Raw genomic sequence first — 13,451 nt, 5'->3', positions numbered from 1 at the left:
TGGAAGGGTTAAACTGCCATTTTAGCTGGACCTATGAGCTCAAAGCATTTTTAATATTTGTTTTTATCAAATTTCCCAATTTGTATTTATATTTCCCTTGTTACTCTCCTTGCACTGTTATCCCCTTCCTCTTACCCTGTTCTTTGGGTCTGAAGTAAAAAATATATATATATCTTGTCTGCATATAAATCCCCAAAATATTAATAATTATTTGTACTGTGACTGGTGTTTTGTGACTGCAGAAACATTGATTTTGGAGGCACTGTAGACGCACACCACATAACACTACAGATAAAGGGGTTATTCTGGTTGATCGAGTCCACCAAACCCGATCTTGCGAATGGTGGCCCGGCCACCATCCATTCGCAAGGGCTATTCCCTCGCAGGGCCTGCAAATGGATGTTACACAGTAACATCCATACGTAGCCTACTGTAATCCACTCACATCATTCGATGGTTGGCGACCATCGAATGATGGCAAAGGTGCACGCATGTAAAAGTGACTCACACTTACATATGCGCGGATGCTTGGGAGTTAGCGGGCGGTCAGCTGACCCCCACAAGGGAGAATAGCCGCTGCCCGTCTGTCAGGGGTTTAGCAGTCGGGATTCCGACGTTGATGTAATTACTGTCGGAATCCTGACTGCCGCTCAGTCATCCGGCACCTATAAAGACAACCTGGTGCCACTGGGGAACAGAATATAAATCAGAAGCCACAGAATGTTGCTGGGACCCCTTACTGCGCCAAGCCATCACCCTGCCAGAATAAGCCTTGTAGGCTTGGGTTTGCTCTGCTTACCTGAACCAGTTGCTGCTGATGTTGTTGTTGCTGTTGATTGTAGGTTACTATTATTCTTATTGCGTAGATTTTTGATAGACTTATACAATAATGAGTTTATCATATATATATATATGACCTTTGAGTATAAATAACCCTGTTCCAATATAAACAGGAGATTGTTATCTGATATAATACAATATTAATTTTAATAATATGTATGGACAAACTCCCTTTCATTGAAATCACATTGGTCAGGTGGAGAATGTGAAGGAAAGCTGTGAGACTGGAGACCAAGGAGCATTTTATTCACCTAACAGATAAAGTTATAGACATGCCCAAGGCAGGAAAGGCTACAAGATAATAGCCAATAATAAAGGCCAAGTGCTCTGATGTCCCACTGTAGGATCAGTGGTGAAATGTAAGCTACTGTATGTCCTGCTGCCCAGGTGCTGCCTAGACCAAGCCGCCCATCACAAGTCAGCGGTAGAGCCAGGAGACTAGTTAGAGACCCACAGGGTAGCCGGCTATTATTATAGGAGGACCTACAGAGCTCAGTGCCTCAGGTGCGAGTGAGGATGCACCAGTCAGCAATATGAAAAGCTCTGCACACAACTGGCCTGTATGGGAGGGTGGCTAGAAAGAAGCCATTATTAGAGAGACTGCATCAAAGCACATCTGCATTTGCAGAAAACATCAAAGAGACTCAGATACAATGAGCCAGATGTATCAATCTTCAAAGGTGATAAAACAGAGAGAGATAAACAGCCAGCCAATCAGATCCTACCTGCCATGTTACAGGCTGGGTTATAAAAATGACAGGTTGGAGGTGATTGGATGGCTCTTTATCACTCCCCACTTTATCACTTTTTGAAGCTTGATACATCTGGCCCAATGTGAGATAAGGGTTTGTGGTCCCATGAACCAACAATTAAGCTTTGTTTCCTCATCTATAAATGCTCTGGGTGGCACACAGCAAATTAATTACAGATTCCTCAGCAAGCAACATCCTAACTGTGACTTATGGGGTGGGGACATTCTGTATTGTCATGGGGATGCGTTTCTTCAGTGGGGTCTGGGCAGCTTAGAAGGATAACCTTTTAGGACAACCTGATACAAGGCCAAAGCAATACTGACATTGCTGAACAACAAAAAAGTAATTACCCTGCAACTGTGATACCCCCAAACTATCGGCCAATCACTTTGTTGTTTACATTTCGGGTTATAGTTTGTTTAACATCAGTAATTTTATTGAATTTTAATTTTTTTTTGCAAAAGGAGAGGGATACAGAAGGAAGAAATATAAAGGGGGAAGGAACATGACAAAATCACAATACACAATATTGGCTTCCTTGTACACTTTTACACTGTGTGTTCTAGGAGCAGGAGAGATGTGACAGGGGAACCATTTGCAGCCATGAGGCTGTATGTTCTTTAACCCGATCAAACCTGTGCAGTGAAGAACAATTGGCACGAGCTGCAGTGATATACATGGCTGCAGCCCTGTACTCACAAAGGTAGTACAGCAGCATCCTGCAATGTCCTGGCCAGTCAGGATGGCTACCTAAAAGACGATCGCAACCGGCTGCTGACAAGAGTGCAGGGACTGGCTGGAGTAGGTGCGGTGGTGCAAATAAGGGAGTACGGAGTGGTACGGCGTACCTATTAGAAATATGGTGCCGATACACCGTATCACCTTGCATTCCCTGCTGCGCTTCTCCCACCCCTCTGGCGGGTGCGGCCGATGAGAGGTGAAGGAGAGAGCAGAGCAGCACCACAGGTTCCCCCACCCCTCCAGCACCTCTGCCATTGAGAGACTAGAAGAGTGGAGCGCAGCGTGGCAGGCTTTCCTCACCCCTCCAGCGGCTCTCAGCCAGCTCCGGAGCCAATCAGCCTGGGGTCAGGGGCCCAGGAGGGGCATGAGCCGACATGGTTGGAGGGAGCCCCCTGAGCAAAAAGCATGTAATCCCCCCCGCCTTGGGCAACAAGGATGTAAACCCTTTTCCATCCCCTGGGCAATGAATGTGTAATCACTTCATGGCAATGAGCATGGAACCCCCCATGGCAGCAAGCATGTAATCCTCTCATGGCAACAAGCATGAAACCCCCTGTGCCAACAATCACAAAACTCCTGGCATCGAGCACACAGCTCCTGGCAACTAGCATGTAGGTAAGCGGCACTTATGTGACATAATATGTAATAGGCATTACGGTGTGTGACATAATGACATGTAATGGGCATAATGGCATGTGGTTTAATAAGTAATGGGCATTAACGTGTGGTGCATAATGTGAAGTGGAATTTACAGTGAGGGATATTATGTGTAATAGGCATTACCTTGTGGGGCATAATGTGTAATGGGCATTACAGCATGTGTCATAATGTGGCCATGCCCCTATTGTCCTGTAACCACTTGTTTAGTTTCATATGACCACGCCCCCTCATGACACATGGCCACACCCACTTTTGGCGCACTCGCTTAGAGTACCGATAAGAAATAATTTCTACTTGCGCCACTGGGTAGGTGCCAGAGGGCAGAGGAAGTTCAGAGATTTGCCAGTCTCTGTGGAGAAGTCTGCCCTGATTCAGAGGAGCTGTCCTGGTGCAGAAAGAGGATCAGACATACAGGTCTGTAACTAGACTCCTCATACACCTCAGAGATTACTAGACTGCCGGATGACAGGAAGTTTATTGTCATTAAGTCCTAAAACAGCGCAGTTGGAGGCTGATTCAGGATCGCACGTATGGATCCGAGGGGGTGATTCAGGAGTGATCGTCCCCAGTGTACTGATGGTGCTGCTCTGCGCATGCTTATGGCCAATTATACGCAAGTGCAGGGACGCTGTGCGAACGCTTTCGACACCTGTCAAAGGTGAGGTGCTTGCACGGGTAGGGGAGGAGGCGGGCAAAGGCCGGAGCATGGGAACGTTCAGCATTTTATAAGCGTCCCCATGAAAACGCTGGCCGTTCCCTGGGAAGTCAGGTGGGCCGGCGGCTGACCCCACATGATGTCAGCGCCCACCCCCTCTTTGGCGAACTCAGACGGAAAAGAAACTCAGTTTATAAGAGGAGAGAAATCATTTGATGGCCGCATGTGAGGGGATATGTTCGCGTACATCCCCTCGCATGTTACCGATAGGATTCGGTGGCAGGGGGCGCGTGTTATGCCGCTCACTAAGTAGCAACTGACCACTGCTTAGCGAGCGGTACTGAATCAGGCCTTGAATTCGGAACCAGCCCTGATGGTCGGGGTTTGCACATTTCCAATCCCTGACACCGAACGACTTTGGCGGGCCGGATTGGGGGGGAGGGGGTATGTATCCCCAGTCCCCCCTCTCTGAAAGGGTCCCCGTTCAAACCAGCTAAAAAAATTTTTTTTATATATACAGCTGAGCTGTGGGGAATACATGGAGACAGTTTTGGGTGTAATGTTGTAGAGTTTCAGATAGGTGGCGCTGCAGCGCACAGTTCCTCAGCTTTCAGGCAGCTCCTCTCTCTACACCTCACAGGGCTGTGAGATAGAGCTGCTTCTGTCCTGGTGAGGCTGACTCCCCAGGTATGTGTGCTTTGTTGTTGGTGCCAGCAGAAGGGGCATAGGCAGTGGGGTGAGGAGTGTAAAAACCATTAATACATCACTGTATGCTGGCCCAGTGAGCACTGTGATGTCTTGGTAGCAGCTGTGTGGGTGTGATTGCTTGTGGGGCTTATTTGCTGTAATAATGTCTATAGCTTGTGTGTTTTTATAAACATAGTGTGTGTTTATGCCACATGTGTATGCATGGTATGTGTGTGTGTATGTCCTGTATGTATGTATGGTATATGTGCATATATGCCCTGTATATATGTATGGTATATGTGCATACAGTATATGCCCTGTGTCTATGTATGGTATGTGTCTGTGTATGACCTATAGGCTATGTATATACATATATATGTATAGATACTCGTATATTATTTATGAAATACATGCAGATGACTGGTGGTGTAGATGCCGGCAGTCAGAATACAGATGCCATCATCCTATCCCTCCTTGCTAGTGCCTAACCTTCGTGCCCCACAGCCTAACCCTAACCCCCCTTCTTTCTAGTGGCCGAACCCTCCTGCCCACAGCCTGACCCTAACTCCGCCACTATTGCCAAAACCTAATTTTCTTCCAGCCTGACGCTGGCCTGCCCCACATACTTATGATTGGGATCAGGGGGTAACTAGAACTTTCAGGGCCCAATAGCAAAATCTTGAAATGGCCTCCAACCACCACCTTTGTCACTACAATGCTTCTATGGGGGGTGGGGCAGGTGCTAAAAAGAGAAGGTGGAGAGAGGGGAGACAGAGAGCAGCAGGAGTGAGATAGAGAGGGGTTGAGGTGATGGGCGGGCGAGAGCTGGTGAGGTGACTAGGGATGATGAGAGGGAGGAGAGGATGCAGGTCAGGGGTGAGGTGACGGGGCGAGAGGTGGTCAGGTGACATGGGATGATGAGGGGGAGGAGAGGATGCAGGTCAGGGGTGAGGTGACAGGGCGAGAGGTGGTCAGGTGACATGGGATGATGAGGGGGAGGAGAGGATGCAGCTCAGGGGTGAGGTGACGGGGCGAGAGGTGGTCAGGTGACTAGGGATGATGAGGGGAAGAGAGGATGCAGGTCAGGGGTGAGGTGACGGGGGTGAGGGGAGAGATTGATAGGGGTGTGGCAGGGATAGAGTTGGTGAGGTGATGTGACGAGGTGAGGTTACAGAGGGTGATGGGGGAAGAGGAGAGGATGCATGTCTTGATTTCACTAGCAATGGAGGGTCTTACATTCACAGCGCTGGCAGCCGCAGGCCTCCTCCTCCTCCCACAGCTGCAGTAACTTTTCTCCTCCGGTGCTCCTGCAGCTGCTGGGTCTTCTCCTTCCCCTGCTGCCACAGTGACTCACATGTCTCCTCAGGTGCCGGCAGCCAGATGAGAGGGGGTAAGGTGACATGCCGCCACTGTGCCACTGGTCTCTTGAGAGCCGGCAGCCACTGGGCTTCCTGCTGCTCCCACCCACCATAGTGACAGAATTAGTCCTCATATAGGCTCCTGCAGCCGCTGTGTTTCCTGCTCCCATTAAAAAAAAAAATCAACTTAAAATAGGGTGTAGGGTATTGCCCCCGTGCCCCACAGCAGTTGCATCCCCTGCACCCTCTGTAGTTACACCACTGATTGGGAGGTCTGCATTGATATTCTGACTGCCGGCATCCCATTACATCCCCCTGCTGAGGGACAGGAATGAATTCAGACCACGCATGGCACTGCAGTATTAAACCATTATATTACATTGCATTTATTAAACAGCATATTTGCAACATTTCTGGGTCACACAGGCTCTAATATGTCAATAAAAGATATGTATGTGTACACATGCATACACACACACACACGCACACACATGCATACACACACACACATGCATACACACACACACACATGCATACACACACACATGCATACACACACACACACACACACACATGTATACATACATACACACACATGCATACACACACACACACACATATATACATATATACATACATGCATTCACACTCATGCATACACACACAAACATGCATACACACACATACATACACAAACACATGCATACACACACACACACACACAGACATGCATACACACACACATACATACACAAACACATGCATACACACACAAACACACATGCATACATACACACACACACACACACACACACACACAAATTTGTAATATGATTTTAATGTTAGTCCTCAGGGCCCCCCTGTCAAAAGTCCCCTGGGCCCTCCAGAGCCTTAACCCAGCTGTGTGCGAGGGATGTGTGTGAGTACACTCCCTCGCATGGTACTGACGGAGCGTTCGGATGGTTGTTATGAGCTCGCCAAGCAGCAGTTGACCCCTGCTTACCGAGCCTTGCTGAATCAGGCCCTTAGTGTGAATTGCTGCAATATAAACTACCAGACAATTACACTGTGGTGAGTGCATAGTTATTTTAAAAAGATTCATTAGGGTCGTACCCACGTGACCTAGGTAACGCCCATTACGACGCCTGCAGGTAACACCTCATAGCCCACTAAAAAAAAAGTAAAACCATAGATATACACTCTCCCGCCCCCATGCTTTAGTGCCGCACATTGCCCCGCTGCTGGCCGCTGCCCCGTCACTTCCTCGAGACCTCACCATACATATACAGTAACATATATCAGTTCCCGACCGTCCCCAGTCAGCGGCAGTGCCTGCCGCACAGTGCCCAGCTGCTGGATGCACCTGCCTCCTCCTGCCCGCTGTCCTCTTCTCTCATCGCTGCCCCACCTCCTCCCGCCCTGCCTCCTAGGGCGTAGGTGTAGGTGGGTGTAGGTGGGCAGGCTGACATGGGGGGAGAGGAGGATGCTGCTAGAGCAGGGGTGTAGATGGGCAGGCTGACATGGGGGGAGAGGAGGATGCTGCTAGAGCAGGGGTGTAGGTGGGCAGGCTGACATGGGGGGAGAGGATGATGCTGCTAGAGCAGGGGTGTAGATGGGCAGGCTGACATGGGGGGAGAGGAGGATGCTGCTAGAGCAGGGGTGTCGGTGGGCAGGCTGACATGGGGGGAGAGGAGGATGCTGCTAGAGCAGGGGTGTCGGTGGGCAGGCTGACATGGGGGGAGAGGAGGATGCTGCTAGAGCAGGGGTGTAGGTGGGCAGGCTGACATGGGGGGAGAGGAGGATGCTGCTAGAGCAGGGGTGTAGGTGGGCAGGCTGACATGGGGGGAGAGGAGGATGCTGCTAGAGCAGGGGTGTAGGTGGGCAGGCTGACATGGGGGGAGAGGAGGATGCTGCTAGAGCAGGGGTGTAGGTGGGCAGGCTGACATGGGGGGAGAGGAGGATGCTGCTAGAGCAGGGGTGTAGGTGGGCAGGCTGACATGGGGGGAGAGGAGGATGCTGCTAGAGCAGGGGTGTAGGTGGGCAGGCTGACATGGGGGGAGAGGAGGATGCTGCTAGAGCAGGGGTGTAGGTGGGCAGGCTGACATGGGGGGAGAGGAGGATGCTGCTAGAGCAGGGGTGTAGGTGGGCAGGCTGACATGGGGGGAGAGGAGGATGCTGCTAGAGCAGGGGTGTAGGTGGGCAGGCTGACATGGGGGGAGAGGAGGATGCTGCTAGAGCAGGGGTGTAGGTGGGCAGGCTGACACGGGGGGGAGAGGAGGATGCTGCTACAATAGTAGAGTGGGTGAAGAGTCTGGAATGGAATAGAAGGACTTGGAATGGGTACTAGGGGACGTGCGCATGTGCAGTTTATGAAGAATCGGCTGATATGCAAATTCGCAGCCACGTGATCAGGTCTGAATTAGCCCCAAGGAGATGGGGTGATACTCTATTGATGTATTTTATCAAGCTGTTTGTGCTCATTAGGATTAGGTTTAGCCACGCACAGCCACTGGTCACTTATTTCAGCCCATCCCTCCCCGGCCGGTGTGAGCTGAAATGCCGCCTCCAGCGGCCGACAACGCACCGGATGGAGGAACTGTATTATAATCATCTTCTAATAAATCAGTATTTTAGTTGGTTTAGCATCTGTTCTATAAGGAGACCCTGGTTTCTGTATTTCCCCCGGAATGCCCTGTATACTATCTGATCACTCTCCCTCTCAGGGTTGGGCTACTTGGGCTACTTCAGGTGGGTACTTATGCTGGCCACACATCAGACCAACTTTCCTCCAACCATCCAACTAGTTGCTTGGATGGAATAAAAATCTGTCACTGGATGGGAGCAAATGTAATATTTACTTCAAATATTTGCACCCAAAATCTTGAAAAGAAAAAAAACTGTCGCTCAGACACGGTACAGTAGTTGGACCTGTTTGATTTAAACAAGTTGACTGAATTTTTTAGTCAGTTTTCCTGGGTTTGTGAGCACATTTCTGATTGTCCTTTGTTCCCGTCCAGTACCAGATTTTTATTCCCTCCAAGCTGGATGGTTGGAGAAAAGTTGGTCTGATGTGTGGCCAGCATTACAGAGCTCAATATACATTACACGGTTCCCAGGCGTCAGCTCGTCGCACTGACTATTCTTCACCTGTTACATTGGCCGGCGGCAATAATCAGTTTCCAGCTTATTTACAATGTGATCGTTCCACTATGTTGAATTACATATATTGTTTTTTACAGTATCTGCTCCACGCTTTACTATTATTTGCATGTCATGTAATACATAGATTTAACAGCATTTAATGTATGATAATTGCGAAAAAGACATTTCAGGGCTCAGTCAGAGAAATGATATCAGTAGACTCCAATCCATGCTGGTCCGCACATTCGCTGAATGCACAGGGGACTCCGGAATTTAGAGGCGATGTTCTGACTTCCAGAAGTGCATCCCGTTACATCTGCTGGAATTCCCGCACCCCCTACACCTGGTATCCCGGAGGGCACCATTTAATAGCAGGTGAGTATGTGATCACTTCCTGTCTTGTAATTTACATATAGGGGATTATTCTGGTTGATTCGCAAGGCTGTAAATTTGCCGCGTTGTGATTACACCAAAGCCCGCCTTGTGAATGGTTGGCTGTTGCAGTAACATCCACAAAGTAACATCCATTCACAGGCCAGGGGGGAACGGCCACATCTTTTGATGGTTGCCGACCATTGAAGGATGTGGTGCGTGCATGCAAATAAAAGTGACTTTCAAGGCACTTACATATGTGGGCACACTGGGAAGGAAATGGGGGGGCAGCTGACATCCGGTGATGTCACCAGCTGCCCACCCCCCGCATCATGGCCTCATTAGCATGAGAACGCCCTGAGTTCTTATAGGAACGTCCATGAAACACTCCCATATTCTAATGGGGCCACCCCCGCCCGCTGTCCTGCTTGCGTATGCACAGTGCCACCACCGTTCCCTGCGTGGCAACCAGAATAAGGGCCATAATGAGTTTTACAATCACATTTGCTGGAATGTAAGTAGAGATTTGTCCATAGGAGTTTTGTAGACACTACCATTTACATAATGAACAAATGACATCTGCATAGAAAATGGGGTCTACAGATGATATATAAGGTGTGCCCAAATGAAAAGGGAGACTACGGTTGTATGTAAACAATATTTTAATCAAAGAATATTTAATTACAGTTCATGTGTAACATTACAACTACACATAATTGACATTGATGCAATGATCCAGCGCGTAACAAGGGAGTGGATGGATTCAGTGTAGAAACTCCTTTGTTGCTGATGAATCCAGGTTTCCACGGTCTCCTGCACCTCCTTGTCACAGGTGAACCGTTCACCTTTAAGTGTTTGTTTTTTAAGTGGCCGAAGATATTGGAGTCACATGGGGAGATAACTTCACCATGCAGCGTAAATGTATATTTATAGAGAATATAACATCAGTTCTGGCCTCCATCCGCCCCAAGTTGCCAGCCTTTGATGTTATATTTTATATAAATTCAGCTTCGGTCACATATGATAAGTTGTTCACAGCAGCTTATCATGTGGGATCCTCAAGCAATGCAAATGCAGGAGGAGGTGCTTACCACCCCCTGCTGGCATTTGTGATCATATCAAACTGCGATGCAATGGCAGTGTAGCGGGTCATTGCGACCATTGGTCGGGGTGTTCCTATAGGACTACAGCTTAAGTAAGTCTCATCTTACTCAGTCTTGCAGTCGCAGGCTGGCTTGCGAGGTGAAGAAAACTTTACCTTGCAGCGTAAGTGTATATTTATATAAAATATAACATCAGTTCTGGCCTCCATCCGCCCCAGGTTGCCAGCCAATCACTCACCTTTGATGTTATATTTTATATAAATTTAGCTGAGCTTCCGGTACGGGGCGGAGAAAGGGCGCCATGACGGCGGAGGGGGAGGACGGATGGCGGCACGGTGACTACTCCCCCCCCACCCCGGGCGGGGCGGGTGCACTGCAACGGCAGGAGATGCACGGAGATGCGGCACTGGATGACGCCACACTGGACCAGGCCGCAGCCAGCGGCGCACAGCTCAGCCCCCGGGTACGGCACCATAGGCTCAGGACCCAGCCACAGGCACGGTCCCCGGCATGATGACCCCCGAGGCGACGGTGGCCCCCATCGGCACCTGGAGGCGGCTTCCGGCCAGGACAGGGGAAAGATCAGGCCCAAGCTGCTGTCCCGCAGCATCAGCAGATGCAGGAGTCCGCAGCGACCAGTGGCGCCTCTGATGGCTGCCTAGGCGCTGTGCAGCTCGGCGGGTATGTGTTTCCTGTGTGATACTGTACTGTCCCGGCTTATATTGTTACATACCTGGCTGCTGCAACGACCAGTGGTGCGGCTGATGGCTGCCTAGGTGCTGTGCAGCTCGGCAGGTATGTGTTCCCTGTGTGAAAAGTGTACTGTCCCTGCTTATTAGTGTTCACTCTAGCAGTTAGAGCGGGCAGGGCGCCGGGGGCGGACCGGGCCGCCAATGTCACAAGAGGGGCATGCCCGGGCCGCTGCCGTCATCAAAGGGGGCGGGCCTGGCCACCGCCGTCACCAAAGGGGGCGGGCCCGGCCCCTCCGAAGTCGGTGTGCTGCTGAGGAAGCGCTGGGCATCGCCATCTACGGCGGCACTTTGCTTCCCCGTGAGGCTGTTTTAGCGGGGCGCTGCTAGAGCTAAAGCAGCCTAGCGGGAACACTACTTATATCGTTACCTACCTGGCTGCTGCAGAGACCAGTGGCACCACTGATGGCTGCCTATGCGCTGTGCTGCTCGTCGGACATGTGGTCCCCGCATGTAATGTCTCAATGTAATGTATGTAATGCCGCCCCCCCCCCCAGTGCTTGATGCTGCACTGTAAATCCACAAAAAATTCCTAGTGTGCGCAAGCACACATGGCCAATAAAGTTGATTCTATTCTATTCTATTCTTGGGTCGCAAATGATAAGCAGCTTATCATGTGGGATCCTAAAGCAATGCAAATGCAGGAGGAGGTGCATACCACCCCTTGCCGGAATTTGTGATCAAATCAAACTGCGATGCAATGGCAGTTTAGAGGGACATTGTGACCATCGGTTGCAGTGTCCCTCTACGGCTACAGCTTAGGTAAGTCTCCGCTTTCTCAGTCTTGCAGTCGCAGGCTGGCTTGTAAGGCAAAGGAACTTCACCTTGAAGCATATATTTATATTTATATAAAATGTAACATCAGTTCTGGCCTCCATCCGCCCCAAGTTGCCAGCCAATCACTCGCCTTTGATGTTATATTTTATATAAATTTAGCTGAGCTTCCGGTAGGGGCCTCAGAAAGGGCGCCCTGGACGGAGTACGGCGTAGGAGGAGGACGAATGGCGGCACGGTGACCACTCCCCCCCACCCCAGCCGGGGTGGGCTCACTGCAACTGCAGGAGATGCACGGAGATGCAGCACCGGATGATGCGGCAGTGGACCAGGCCCCAGCCAGCGGCGCACAGCTCAGCCCCCGGGGACGGCACCAGAGGCTCAGGACCTGGCCGCAGGCATGGTCCCCGGCATGATTACCCCCAGAGGTGACGGTGGCCCCCATCGGCACCTGGAGGCAGCACCCGGCCAGGACAGGGGATATATCAGTCCCACAGAACCAAGCCGCCGTCCCCCAGCATCAGCAGATGCAGGAGCCATCTATCCTGTGGCAGCACCCCCCGTCCCCCCCAGGGAGGATGTATGATTAGACTATAGGGGGCAGAGGCGTGGAACTCAGCCCAGGGAGGGCCCAACTCCAGCCTCAGACCTCATTGTCTCTCCCCAGGCCTCAGTGACTCTATCCCCCCCGCCCCCCACCACCACCACTGTCCTTGCTTATATCGCTACCTACCTGGCTGCTGCATTGACCAGTGGTGCCTCTGATGGCTGCCTAGGTGCTGTGCAGCTCGGCAGGTATGTGTTCCCTGTGTGATAACTGTACTGTCCCTGCTTATTAGTGTTCACTCTAGCAGTTAGAGCGGGCAGGGCGCCGGGGGCGGACCGGGCCGCCAATGTCACAAGAGGGGCATGCCCGGGCCGCTGCCGTCATCAAAGGGGGCGGGCCTGGCCACCGCCATCACCAAAGGGGGCGGGCCCGGCCCCTCCGAAGTCGGTGTGCTGCTGAGGAAGCGCTGGGCATCGCCATCTACGGCGGCACTTTGCTTCCCCGTGAGGCTGTTTTAGCGGGGCGCTGCTAGAGCTAAAGCAGCCTAGCGGGAACACTACTTATATCGTTACCTACCTGGCTGCTGCAGAGACCAGTGGCGCCACTGATGGCTGCCTATGCGCTGTGCTGCTCGTCGGACATGTGGTCCCCGCATGTAATGTCTCAATGTAATGTATGTAATGCCGCCCCCCCCCCCGCCCCCCAGTGCTTGATGCTGCACTGTAAATCCACAAAAAATTCCTAGTGTGCGCAAGCACACATGGCCAATAAAGTTGATTCTATTCTATTCTTGGGTCGCAAATGATAAGCAGCTTATCATGTGGGATCAGTGCCAGATTAAGCCTTCGGGGGGCCCGGGGTACTTTAGCCAGGGGGGCCCCCTTGCACTTGTCATTACTGGCCGCACACTGCATGGGAGAATATTACACTGTCAAAACACAGAGTAAAGGCAGTATAAACTTGGTCAATGGGTAACTGCATATATATACATATATATATATATATATATATACACATATATACACACACACACACACATACACATAAATACATACCATATGAAAAGCCTGTG

The 13,451-nt window shown here is 50.8% G+C and overlaps 1 long non-coding RNA gene across 2 annotated transcripts in view; it reads left to right on the top strand.

Moving 5' to 3' along the window:
• The first annotated feature begins 8,629 nt into the window (after nucleotides 1-8,629).
• The window catches only part of LOC146045861 (uncharacterized), a 39,041-nt gene continuing 34,219 nt past the window's right edge, over nucleotides 8,630-13,451 (top strand). Inside the window, exon 1 of one of the 2 annotated variants that reach the window (XR_014465638.1) lies at nucleotides 8,630-9,209. This is a non-coding gene — a long non-coding RNA (uncharacterized LOC146045861). The remainder of the gene's footprint in view (nucleotides 9,210-13,451) is intronic. The other variant, XR_014465637.1, reaches the window with a different exon arrangement.

This window comes from Crinia signifera, chromosome 11, assembly GCF_055691185.1.
Source record: "Crinia signifera chromosome 11, ASM5569118v1, whole genome shotgun sequence".
NCBI lineage: Eukaryota > Metazoa > Chordata > Amphibia > Anura > Myobatrachidae > Crinia > Crinia signifera.
This window is presented reverse-complemented; position numbering and strand designations above follow the sequence as displayed.